This window comes from Spermophilus citellus (genome assembly GCF_964194105.1).
Source record: "Spermophilus citellus genome assembly, chromosome: 2".
In the NCBI taxonomy this organism is placed as follows: domain Eukaryota; kingdom Metazoa; phylum Chordata; class Mammalia; order Rodentia; family Sciuridae; genus Spermophilus; species Spermophilus citellus.
In genome coordinates, this window is record NC_138183.1 from 237,641,752 (window position 1) to 237,655,588 (window position 13,837).

At 38.2% G+C, this 13,837-nt stretch overlaps 1 protein-coding gene across 3 annotated transcripts in view; it reads right to left on the minus strand.

The window, feature by feature from the left end:
* CKAP5 (cytoskeleton associated protein 5) overlaps positions 1 to 10,100 on the minus strand; it is a 111,436-nt gene extending 101,336 nt beyond the window's left edge. Inside the window, exon 1 of one of the 3 annotated variants that reach the window (XM_081279042.1) lies at positions 10,031 to 10,100. The gene's annotated coding sequence lies outside the window, so the exon portion shown is untranslated. Of the gene's footprint in view, positions 1 to 9,893; positions 9,979 to 10,030 lie in introns of those variants that run through there. The other 2 variants (XM_081279045.1, XM_081279046.1) reach the window with 2 other exon arrangements.
* Positions 10,101 to 13,837: the final 3,737 nt, after the last annotated feature.

Here is a 13,837-nt window from a genome sequence, read left to right on the forward strand (position 1 = left end):
CAAGACTGCATTTATTAGTTTTTTTTTCTTTTTTTCTTTTCTCTTTTTTTTTTTTTGATTTGGGTTTTTCTTTCATTTTCATTTTTCTTTCTTGTTGTTTTTTTAAATTTTTTTTACAATTTTTAAAAATTATTTTTCTTCTAATTTTAATTTTTTTATTATTTAAAAATTTTTTTTTCTTTTTTTATTTCCTATTTTCTTTCTTCTTTTGTCTTTTCATTTCTTTTAAATTATCTTATCCCCCCTTCCTTGAATTCTACCTGCTTACTCTCATTCTCTTTAGTGACTTCTTCCCTTCCCTTCTAATACCTTTCCTCCCAAGCATCTAATAAATTTATAGGAGTAAACAGTAACTCATCAGTCAAACAGAACAGGAAGTAACATGAGCAGCTTCAAAAAGCAAGGAAGAAAAGAAGTACAAACAATGCAGGACAACCTAAATATTCAGGAGGACCTAGAGTCATCAGAAAAATGGTCATATAAAGAACTCAAGGAACACCTTAGACAGATGGAATGGAACCTTAAAGAGGATACAAGACAGGAAATTCAAGCAGTGAAAGAACACATTGAGAATGAATTACATAAACAGATAAAAGAAGAAGTTAAGCATCTTTATCAGGAGATAGAGATTATAAAAAATAATCAAACAATAATTCTAGAAATGAAGGAAACGATAAACCAAATTAAAAACTCAATTGAGAGTATCACTAACAGAGTGGAGCAAGTAGAAGCCAGAACGTCAGATAATGAAGACAAAATATATCATCTTGAAAAGAGTCTAGCCAACTCAGAAAGGCTGGTAAAAAATCACAAGAAAAACATCCAAGAGTTAAGGGATAACATAAAAAAACCAAACTTACGAGTCATCGGGATAGAAGAAGGTACAGAGATTCAAACCAAGGGAATGAGTAACCTGCTGAATGAAATAATTACAGAAAACTTTCCAGAAATAAAAAAGGAAACAGATATACAAATTGAAGATGCATACAGGACACCGAGCACACAAAATCACAGTAGACCAATGCCAAGACACATTGTTATGAAGATATCCAATATACAGAACAAAGAGAAAATATTAAAAGCTACAAGAGAAAGGAGACAGATTACATTCAGGGGTAAACCAATAAGGTTAACAACGGATTTTTCATCACAGACACTGAAAGCAAGAAGGTCATGGAACAATGTATTTCAAACACTGAAAGACAATGGATGCCAACCAAGAACTCTGTATCCAGCAAAATTAAGCTTCAGGTATGACAACGAAATAAAAATCTTTCATGATAAACAAAAGTTAAAAGAATTTGCAGCCAGAAAACCAGCATTGCAAAGCATTTTGAGCAAAACACTACACGAGGAAGAAATGAAAAACAATAACCAAAACCACCAGTGGGAAGTGCCTCGGTAAAGACAGAGGGCGAGGGGAAAGATAATCATGGAGAAACAAACTAAATTTTTTTTTAAAAAAAGGATAAATAATCAAACATGGATGGAAGTACAAACCATATATCAATAGTAACTCTGAATGTTAATGGCTTAAACTCTCCAATAAAGCGACATAGGCTGGTATCATGGATTAAAAAAACAAATCCAACAATATGCTGCCTCCAGGAGACACATCTGATTGGAAAAGACATACACAGGCTGAAGGTGAAAGGATGGGAAAAAATATACCACGCACACGGTCCTCATAAGCAAGCAGGGGTGGCCATCCTCATATCGAATAAAATCGACTTCAAGACTAAGTTAATCAAAAGGGATAAAGAAGGACATTATATACTGTTAAAAGGAACCATTCACCAACAAGACATAACAATTATCAATATTTATGCACCAAATAATGGTGCTGCGACATTCATAAAACAAATTCTCCTCAAGTTCAAGAATCAAATAGACCACAACACAATAATTATGGGTGACTTCAACACACCTCTCTCACCATTGGACAGATCCTCCAAACAAAAGTTGAATAAAGAAACTATAGAACTCAATATCACAATCAATAACCTAGACTTAACTGACATATATAGAATATATCAACCATCATCAAATGGATATACTTTTTTCTCAGCAGCACATGGATCCTTCTCAAAAATAGACCATATATTATGCCATAGGGCAACCCTCAGTAAATATAAAGGGGTGGAGATAATACCATGCATTTTATCTGATCATAATGGAATGAAACTAGAAATCAATGATAAAAGAAGGAAGGAAAAATCCTACATCACATGGAAAATGAACAATATGTTACTGAATGATCAATGGGTCACAGAAGACATAAAGGAAGAAATAAAAAAATTCTTAGAGATAAATGAAAATACAGACACAACATTTCGGAATCTATGGGACACAATGAAAGCAGTTTTAAGAGGAAAATTCATCGCCTGGTGGTCATTCCTCAAAAAAAGAAAAAAACCAACAAATAAATGAGCTCACACTTCATCTCAAAGCCCTAGAAAAGGAAGAGCAAAACAACAGCAAATGTAGCAGAAGGCAAGAAATAATTAAAATCAGAGCGGAAATCAATGAAATTGAAACAAAAGAAACTATTGAAAAAATTAACAAAACTAAAAGTTGGTTCTTCGAAAAAATAAATAAGATCGACAGACCTTTAGCCATGCTAACGAAGAGAAGAAGAGAGAGAACTCAAATTACTAACATACGGGATGAAAAAGGCAATATCACAACAGATGCTACAGAAATACAGAAGACAATTAGAAATTATTTTGAAAACCTATATTCCAATAAAATAGAAGATAGTGAAGACATCGATAAATTTCTTAAGTCATATGATTTGCCCAGACTGAGTCAGGAGGATACACACAATTTGAACAGACCATATCAATGGATGAAATTGAAGAAGCCATCAAAAGACTACCAACCAAGAAAAGCCCAGGACCGGATGGGTATACAGCGGAGTTTTACAAAACCTTTAAAGAAGAATTAATACCAATACTTTTCAAGTTATTTCAGGAAATAGAAAAAGAGGGAGCTCTTCCAAATTCATTCTATGAGGCCAACATCACCCTGATTCCGAAACCAGACAAAGACACCTCAAAGAAAGAAAACTACAGACCAATATCTCTAATGAACCTAGATGCAAAAATCCTCAATAAAATTCTGGCAAATCGAATACAAAAACACATCAAAAAAATTGTGCACCATGATCAAGTAGGATTCATCCCTGGGATGCAAGGATGGTTCAATATACGGAAATCAATAAATGTTTTTCACCACATCAATAGACTTAAAGATAAGAACCATATGATCATCTCGATAGACGCAGAGAAAGCATTCGACAAAGTACAGCATCCCTTTATGTTCAAAACATTAGAAAAACTAGGGATAACAGGAACTTACCTTGACATTGTAAAAGCTATCTATGCTAAGCCTCAGGCTAGCATCATTCTGAATGGACAAAAGTTAAAGGCATTCCCTCTAAAATCTGGAACAAGACAGGGATGCCCTCTATCACCACTTCTATTCAATATAGTTCTCGAAACACTGGCCAGAGCAATTAGACAGACGAAAGAAATTAAAGGCATAAAAATAGGAAAAGAAGAACTTAAATTATCACTATTTGCAGATGACATGATTCTATACCTAGAAGACCCAAAAGGGTCTACAAAGAAACTACTAGAACTAATAAATGAATTCAGCAAAGTGGCAGGATATAAAATCAACACGCATAAATCAAAGGCATTTCTGCATATCAGCGACAAAACTTCTGAAACGGAAATGAGGAAAAACACTCCATTCACAATATCCTCAAAAAAAATAAAATACTTGGGAATCAACCTAACAAAAGAGGTGAAAGATTTATACAATGAAAACTACAGAACCCTAAAGAGAGAAGTAGAAGAAGATCTTAGAAGATGGAAAAATATACCCTGTTCATGGATAGGCAGAACTAACATCATCAAAATGGCGATATTACCAAAAGTTCTCTACAGGTTTAATGCAATGCCAATCAAAATCCCAACGGCATTTCTTGTAGAAATAGATAAAGCAATCATGAAATTCATATGGAAAAATAAAAGACCCAGAATAGCAAAAGCAATTCTAAGCAGGAAGTGTGAATCAGGCGGTATAGCGATACCAGATTTCAAACTATATTACAGAGCAATACTGACAAAAACAGCATGGTACTGGTACCAAAACAGGCGGGTGGACCAATGGTATAGAATAGAGGACACAGAGACTAATCCACAAAGTTACAACTATCTTATATTTGATAAAGGGGCTAAAAGCATGCAATGGAGGAAGGATAGCATCTTCAACAAATGGTGTTGGGAAAACTGGAAATCCATATGCAACAAAATGAAACTGAATCCCTTTCTCTCGCCATGCACAAAAGTTAACTCAAAATGGATCAAGGAGCTTGATATCAAATCAGAGACTCTGCGTCTGATAGAAGAAAAAGTTGGCTCCGATCTACATATTGTGGGGTCGGGCTCCAAATTCCTTAATAGGACACCCATAGCACAAGAGTTAATAACAAGAATCAACAAATGGGACTTACTTAAACTAAAAAGTTTTTTCTCAGCAAGAGAAACAATAAGAGAGGTAAATAGGGAGCCTACATCCTGGGAACAAATTTTTACTCCTCACACTTCAGATAGAGCCCTAATATCCAGAGTATACAAAGAACTCAAAAAATTAGACAATAAGATAACAAATAACCCAAGCAACAAATGGGCCAAGGACCTGAACAGACACTTCTCAGAAGAGGATATACAATCAATCAACAAGTACATGAAAAAATGCTCACCATCTCTAGCAGTCAGAGAAATGCAAATCAAAACCACCCTAAGATACCATCTCACTCCAGTAAGATTGGCAGCCACTATGAAGTCAAACAACAACAAGTGCTGGCGAGGATGTGGAGAAAAGGGTACACTTGTACATTGCTGGTGGGACTGCAAATTGGTGCGGCCAATTTGGAAAGCAGTTTGGAGATTCCTGGGAAAGATGGGAATGGAACCACCATTTGACCCTGCTATTGCCCTTCTTGGACTATTCCCTGAAGACCTTAAAAGAGCATGCTACAGGGATACTGCCACATCGATGTTCATAGCAGCACAATTCACAATAGCTAGACTGTGGAACCAACCCAGATGCCCTTCAATAGATGAATGGATAAAAAAAATGTGGCATCTATACACAATGGAGTACTATGCAGCAATAAAAAATGACAAAATCATAGAATTTGCAGGGAAATGGATGGCACTAGAGCAGATTATGCTTAGTGAAGCTAGCCAATCCCTAAAAAACAAATACCAAATGTCTTCTTTGATATAATGAGAGCAACTATGAACAGAGCAGGGAGGAAGAGCAGGAAGAAAAGATTAACTTTAAACAGAGACATGAGATGGGAGGGAAAGGGAGAGAAAAGGGAAATTGCATGGAAATGAAGGGAGACCCTCATTGCTATACAAAATTACATATAAGAGGTTGTGAGGGGAATGGGAAAATAAACAAGGAGAGAAATGAATTACAGTAGATGGGGTAGAGAGAGAAGATGGGAGGGGAGGGGAGGGGAGGGGGGATAGTAGGGGATAGGAAAGGTAGCAGAATACAACAATTACTAATAGGGCATTATGTAAAATTGTGGATGTGTAACCGACGTGATTCTGCAATCTGCATTTGGGGTAAAATTGGGGGTTCATAACCCACTTCAATCTAATATATGAAATATGATATGTCAAGAGCTTTGTAATGTTGTGAACAACCAATAAAAAAAATAAAAAAATAATAAAAAAAATAAAAATAAAAAATAAAATAAAATAAAATCCAAAATAGAGTAATTTGCTTGCTCTGTCAACTTAAAAGGCTTAAAAAAAATGATATCCCAGCAGCAATGAGAATACTTAGTTCCCAGGTCTTGGTTTCTAATAAAATTTCATTCTCCAATAAAATACTGACTCAGGTACAGGAAATATACAAGAGGAACCTAGAGCATCTTGCAGTACAGGAAAGTACTCAAGTATCAAGCACATCAATCGATGAACACACATATACAGAGCCAGGAGTGTTTGCACATGCCTGTAAATCCAGCTACAGGGGGCTGAGGCAGAAGGATTGTAATTTTGAAGCCAGTCTAGGCAACTCAGCAAGACTCTGTTTAAAAAAAAAAAAAAAGGTCTAGGGATGTAGCTTAGCACTTGCCTAGTACATACAAGGCCCTGGGTACACCCCTCTCCCCCCAACACAGATATGTCAGAAGGGAATAGACTAGAAGTCAACTAAAACAGTCATCAACAGACTAAGCTAGAACAATTTGAGCAACAACATATAGTAGTATTGGAATGCAGCCCAAAATATAAAATAAATATCCTTGAGCCTTTAGTGATATAAATAAATACTTCTATAAATAAATGGAGGGAGAGACAAATCTTCTATCTGGAATTCCAAATAAATTGTACAGATACTCCACCTTAAAAGTCAAGGAACATAACTCGCATTCCTTAAGTGTGGGCTGCACAGTGCCTTCCTTTTCAAGAGCACAGTATAGAAAAAGATGAAAAAGAGTAATTTTACAGTGGCAAAACTTTACAAACACTACTTCAGTCCCGTAACTGAAGTCAATATTAAGTCATAAATCATATTGATAGTATGTACCCTTAATAAGATGAGGTAAAAATGGTCCTTTACCTCTGTAGTCTTCCTACCAAAAACCCAGAGCCTCAGTCTAATCACAAAGAAAAAAGAAATTCAGAGAAATCCCAGCAGAATATCCTACAATATATTTAATTAGTGCCCCCCAAAACTAGACTAATTTTTTTTAAATTGGGAAAAAAAGATGAGTGTGGAAGCACACACCTATAATCCCAGCAACTCATGAGGCTGAGGCAGAAGGAAACCAAGTTCAAGGCCAGCCTGGGCAATTTTGTGAGACCATGTCTCAAAATTAAAAAAATAAAATAAAAAAAAAATCAAAGGGCTGGGCATGTAGCTCAGTGATTCACACTGGGTTCAGTCTCCAGTTCTGTGACAGATAGATGGATAGACAGATAAGATACTGAGACAGCCCACTGTTTAGTATATACTGTATTACTTCATCACATAGAGAAGACTATACTAGTTTTGGTCATTTGTTCAACAAATACTTTTTTTTCCCTGCAGTGGTGGTGGTGCAAAGGGGACCAAACCCACAGTCTCAAACATGCTAAATACTTTTTGACCACCTACATTATTCCAGGAACTACTTGACATATTGAGGTAAACTCAAAGAGGAAAAAAAAATATGTTGTGCTTTTTTTTCTGTCAGGGAATCTGACACAAGCAAACAATAAGTGACCTATCACATAATAATAAATAGAGGAAAGTGAGATGATTGTTGACAAGGGTATTACTCTAATTGGTAATTTAGAAAAATGTCTCTTTGGGGCTGGGATTGTGGCTTAGAGGTAGAGCACTCGCCTCGCTCGGGTGGAACCTGGGTTCAAACCTCAGCACCACATAAAAATAAAGGCCCCTTAACCCTACCCAATGTCACAGCTATTCATTTTCTACATAGTAAACACTGAATTTTGGCCTGCCCTTCAAAAAACTATGTCTGTCATTCATATTTCATTTATCTCTGATAAAAGGTGTTAAAAGGGGGAGGAGTTCTATCCAAAATCTGCTCTTGAATTGTCTTTAACAGAGCTCATTACTTCATATAGTATAACCATAAAAAAAAAATAAGGCCCTGGGGCTGGGGTTGTGGCTCAGTGGTAGAGCACTTACCTAATATGTGTGAGGCACTGGGTTTGATCCTCAGCACCACATAAATAAACAAAGAAACAAACAAACAAAATAAAGGTATTGGGTCCATCTACAATTGAAAAAAAATAAAAAATAAAAAAATAAGACCTTGGAAACAAACTTGAGGGGCTGGGGATGTGGCTCAAGTGGTAGCAAGGCTCGTCTGGCATGCATGCGGCCCAGGTTCGATCCTCAGCACCACATACAAAGATGTGTCCGCCGAAAAACTAAAGAATAAATATTAAAAAAGAAAAGAAAAGAAAAAGAAAAAGAAACAAACTTGAATTCAAATTCAGTTTCTATCACTTAGTTATATTATTTTGAGCAAGTTGGATAACCTTCCTCAGTTTCCTCATGTATGAAACATTGAAAGGATTAAAAAAGATAAAATGTAACCCCCAATGAGCATTCAGTAAATGTTAGCTACTGCTAGTAAGAGTATTTGGGAATTTATTTTGTTAAAGGACCAGGACTGGACTGAGGGATTATAGAAACTACAATGTGCTACAGTTAACTATTTGAAAGATAAAACTGTCAAACTCCCTTAGGTCAGGGGCTTTGTCTTTTTTTGGCTCACCAGTGCATTTCCTGGATCTAGAACAATGTTTAAACATCAAGCAGACATCAATCTCAGTATTTGTTGAATGAGTCCCCATTATGTCCAAGGAGCATAAGAGAGTCTAGCTTTACTTGAATATAAAGTTTTCATTCCCTATCAATATTTTTAAACTATTCAAATGTATTGTTAAAGATGTTAATCATTTTTAATTGTTTCCCCAAAACCTAGAACAGGTGTTTGTTAATATTGTTACTCATATTTTCTCCAACTAAAAGTGCTGCTAAAAGTGAACCGTCATAGTACACTGTATTTATGATGGAATTACCATACATCACTGTTCATAATTCAAAGTTGATGATCAAAACTTTAAAAGTAATGAACTATAAAGCATAAGGCATATTAATTGTTATGGAATGCCTTTGCCTTAAGTGAACAGCCTTTAAAAACTTGTGTAAAATTTTCTATTTGCAAGTTTACCAACCAGGTTGAATTTATGTTGGCAAAATATACTGATTTCACCTTTACCTATATCATTAAGTTTCATAACAACATTGCAGTTTGTCCACTCAAGAAAAATTTCAAAATGTCATTAACTTAGTTTATCTGCTCTTTAGGTCAAAGAAGGACTTTTCAGGGTCATGAAAATGGAGAAAAAGAGGAGCTCACCTTTCCAAAAATGAATTTTCAGTTACTATAATTATGTATAATATAAGACAGGAATCATATCTGGGCCAAGATTTGATGTCTTGGTTCCCATGAGAATTAAATTAGAGCCAATTAAATTAGAGCCATGCATAAATTTGGGGCAAGTTCTGCAAAACCTCCACTCTCTATTGATACTGAATGAAAAACTCATTAAGATTCATCAACACGAATATATTTGCTAACACACAGCCACCACTCTGGCAACATCTCTTTCCTGGTTTTCTATGCAAGAAACAAAACGAAAAGCATTAAATCCTGCCCGACAATTACCACGACAGCAGGTGGCTCCTCAACAGCTAGAGAATAAAAACTAAAAAGTAAGAATCCAGTTTACCAAGCCCCCAGCTTAAGTAGCAAGGCCTGCTTAACCCACACTGCTGGCTAAGGTATTGGTCCCCCCAACCTTCAGAGCTGGAAAGATACCTGAACTCTACTGACACCTTTTGAAAGAGCCAGCCAGATGTAAGGGCGGAGCGATGAATGATCAGAATCGTTAAAATCGCAGCGGGTAGGGACACAGGTGTGAGGGCAGGCCCCGGTACCACCGTCCTTGTCATGCTCCAAAGCGACCAGGCCCTCCACCACCACCACAGCCCTCGGCGACTCTCACTCATTCATTCATTCGACAATTACGCGAGGCGCGCTCCGGTAGGGCCGACTCGCAGGGCCCCCGCCCCAGCCCCAGCCCCGGAACACCTCAGCGGCCAAGCACGGCCCGGCGCCGCCCGCGTGCCCCTGCGCTGCAGCCCGCGCCCCGCTGCGGCGCGCTCCGGTCACCCGAATCACTGCCCCGGCCTCCACCGCACGAGCGCCCACGCCCCCCCCCCCGCCCTGCCAGCCGCGGGTTCCCCGGCCTCCGCCCCGCTTCGCCGCCTCAGACCTGCCGGGTTCGCGAGGCAAGGAAGGCGCGCGTCCGCGGAGCCCCCGCCCGGGGTGCTGGGACCCTCCGCGCGCCCGCGCGCGCGGCTCCCAGATCCACGGGCCTATGCCTGGGGGTCTGGCCCAGCGCCCACTCACCTCGTCGGGTCAGAACCGAGGGGCCTTCTCTAAGCCGTTTGAAACCGCTTGGGCCGCCGCACACCCCGCAGTGTCCTCGTTGTTTATTGGTCCTCGACGGACCGCCCATCGCCCTTTTATTGGTCCATTTGAAAGTACTGCGGGCACGCGCCGCCTGCAGTCTTAAAGGGGCCGCGCGCAGCCGCGTTTTCCTGAGAACCCAATGCTGCCTTTCCTTTCCAAGTCGGGAGCCTGTGGCTGGAGGGAAAGCTGCTGACCATCCCCAAAGAAGATGTGTGTAGATCTGTGCATTCAGGGCCGTCAGCATGTTTGTTTTACTTAATTACAGTTGCTATCAACAAATGACTTTTTATTTTTTGGAGCCACTGAATTCACCAAATGTCGATTGTGCAGTTAAGGTTCTGAGGGAAAACGAGAGATTTCTGAGAAGTAGTGGAAAGAGCAGTGACACTGGATTCCAGTGGATTCCACTGGAGCCAGGACACTGAGTTCCAGTTTTGACCTGCTCTGAGCAAATCACTTGTCTCAGTAAATCTGGAATTCAGCTTCCTCATCTGTAAGACGGAATAACAATATTTTCCTTACAAACTTAATGTAAGGATTTAGTATAATAAATAGAATATCTGGGACAGGGGTTTATGAACTGCAGTGCATTCTGCAAATGCTTAATACTCCTTTTATTATAATGAGAAGCTTGGTTAATACAGTCTCCAAAATTCTGGATCAGCTGTACTTTCAAGGTTTCTATAAGGTTGGATCTTTACTTCCAAGGAGTTTTGCGATCTACAGTAGTAGGATGAGTAAAACATATAGACAAATCACTAGAATTCAAAGTAGTATGAGAGCTACATAAGTGAAAAACCACTGATATTAATCAAAGGGAAAAAGTTGACCGAGAGGATCTATGAAAGAAATGGACTTTGGAGACTTAAAGGACATATAGTTTACAAACACTTTAAGTGATGGAGTGGGGTGGGTAAAAGTTAAATAATACGATTTTTGTTTTGTTTTGATCAAATTGACAAGGATAAAAAGATTCAACAATCTTTGGGTGGAAAAATAGATGCTCTATTGGTAAGCGTATAACTGGTGCAGCAAGGTGTGGGGCACACCTGTAATCCTAGAGACTGGAGGAGGCCAGCCTCACAACCTGGGAGACCCCCATCTCAAAATAAAAAGGGCTGGAGATGTCGCTCAGTGGTCTAGTGTCACTGGGTTCAATCCCCTGAACAACAAACTTTTGGTGAAAACTTTTAGGAGGACAATTTGGCAGTTACTAAAATGTAAAATCTACAGAATCTCTGGCCAATAATACCACTATTAGGCATTTATTGTACAAATCTATACAAGTATTCAAATAAAAGTGCACAAGAATGTTTACTGAAGCTCCTGGAAATCACATGTCCACCTGTAGGAAACATTTGGAAAAAGAGTAATTTATGTGTGCTGGAGTAAAAAGTGCACATATTTTAATTTTTTTTTTTTTAAAGAGAGAGTGAGAGAAAAGAGAGAGAGAGAGAGAGAGAGAGAGAGAGAGAGAGAGAGAATTTTTTAATATTTATTTATTTTTTTTAGTTCTCGGCGGACACAACATCTTTGTTGGTATGTGGTGCTGAGGATCGAACCCGGGCCGCACGCATGCCAGGCGAGCGCACTACTGCTTGAGCCACATCCCCAGCCCTATTTTAATTTTTAATTGAAAAGAGGCAAGTTGCAGAAAAGCTCATGTGGAATGATTTAATATATATAGTTATAAATGTATGTGTGTTTATGCTTGAAAATAGTTAGAACATTCCTGGAATTATAAGAAACTGAAAAGGATTGAATTCAGCAGGAAGGAAAAGGTAGGAGAAGGGTTTTTCCCTCCAATCAGGGTGTTACTTTTTTTCAATAGATGGAGCAAGGAGAATGTCTAGTAGCACACACAAAAAAGCAGCAAGATCAAGAGACAGAAAGTGCATTTTATATATATGGGATTGAATACGTGGATTTGATTTTAGGACAAGATTCATGGTGGGAAGCAGTGGAATACAAATTGAGAAATTTAGGAATAAATCTTGGAGGGTCTTGGATACCAAGACAAAGAATTTCTACTTTAAATAAATAGCTAGTGGGGAGCTACTGAAGGTTTCTGAGCAAGAGAGTGACAAAAATCAGGACTGTACTTTAGGAAAATTAATTAGCTTGATTATCAAAAATGAGTTAGAGCTAAAAGCCCAATTTGAAATCTGATATGAGATAACAGCAGTAAAAAGGATGAGAATAGATTGAAGAAAGAATGAAGGATTTAGCAATCCATTAGATTAGGTGCAAAGGCAAGGATGGGTCCCATTTAGAAAGATGAGTCAAAAAGAGTACCAGGATTTGAGCCTAGGGACTTGGAGGGCAGTTACTGCCCAAATGGAAGGAGAAAGTCAAGAGAAGCTGTCCCAAGGGGAAGGCAGAGAGTTTAGTTTCAGACTTGTTTACTTTAGGTACTAATGAGACATTCAGATGGAACCAATTCTAAGCAAGCCTAGAAAATTCAGGATGGAATCTGGGAAAATAAAGACTCAAATGATAGATATCTGGGGATCATTTCTATAGAGTGAATGAAACTATAAAAGGGGAAAAAAAGTGGAGAGAGTGAAAAGATGGGAGATGAGGACAGATTAACACTTAAGAGAGGAACCAAACTAAATGGTAACTTTCAAGGACTCTACAGAAATAGTCTTCTTCAGTCATTGGCCATTGGCATGTTTACTTTATTTAAATTTCATTAGAAATATACTGAAGATTACATTTAAGGAGAGGGTGATGGTGACCTGTAATTTGCTTCAGAAAGGATGTGTGCAGCCTGGATCCTAGAGAATTTTAGAATAAGATGGCAAAATCTTTTTTTTTTAATAATTTTTAGTTGTAGATGGACACAATGCTTTTATTTTATTTATTTATTTTTTATGTGGTGCTGAGGATCGAACCCAGTGTCTCACACATGCTAGACAAGCACTCTGCCACTGAGCTACAACTCCAGCCCAGCAAAATCCTTTTTTGTATTGAACCAGTGGGATGTAGCCCTAGTAGAAGATGAGCATTAGATGCCTGAATCCATTTATTTATTCATTCATTTAATAAATATTTATTAAGTACCTAGTATATAGAAGGTCTGCTCTAGGTACTTGGAATAATCAGTGAACAAATAGACCAAAACAAAACAAAACTTCCTTTCGCTCATGGAGCTCACATATGGTAAAGAGACATAGACAATCAATTCATAAATAACACATAGTATGTTATTAGATAATATGTGCAACAGGGAGAAAATAAGACAGGGTAAAGGATAGAGAAATGGGGGAGGAAAGAATATACTTTTTAAATGAGTTGGTTAGTTTAGGTTTCACTGAGATTGGAACAAAGACCTGAAGAAGGCTAAGTAGTTAGTCATGACTACATCTAGGGGAAGAAAGTGTCAGGCAAAGGGAAGGGCTATACAAAGGCCCTATGTTGGGAGCATGTCTGACAGGTCTGAGAAACAGGGAGACCAGTGTAGTTAGAACAGAGTAGTAGGCAGAAAGAGGGAGTGGGAGATGAATTCTGATAATGGAGGAAAAGGGCCTCATAGAAACCTAATATAGTACCTTGCCCATAGTGGGTGTTCAATTAATGTTTGTTCTTCATACTGGGGATTGAACCAGTACAAAGGTGCTATACCACTCAGCTGCATCTCCAATCCTTTTTTTTTTTTTTTTTTTTTTTTTTTTTGAGACAGGGTCTTGCTGAATTGCTGAGGCTGGCTTCAAACTTCCAATCCTCCTGCCTCAGCCTCCA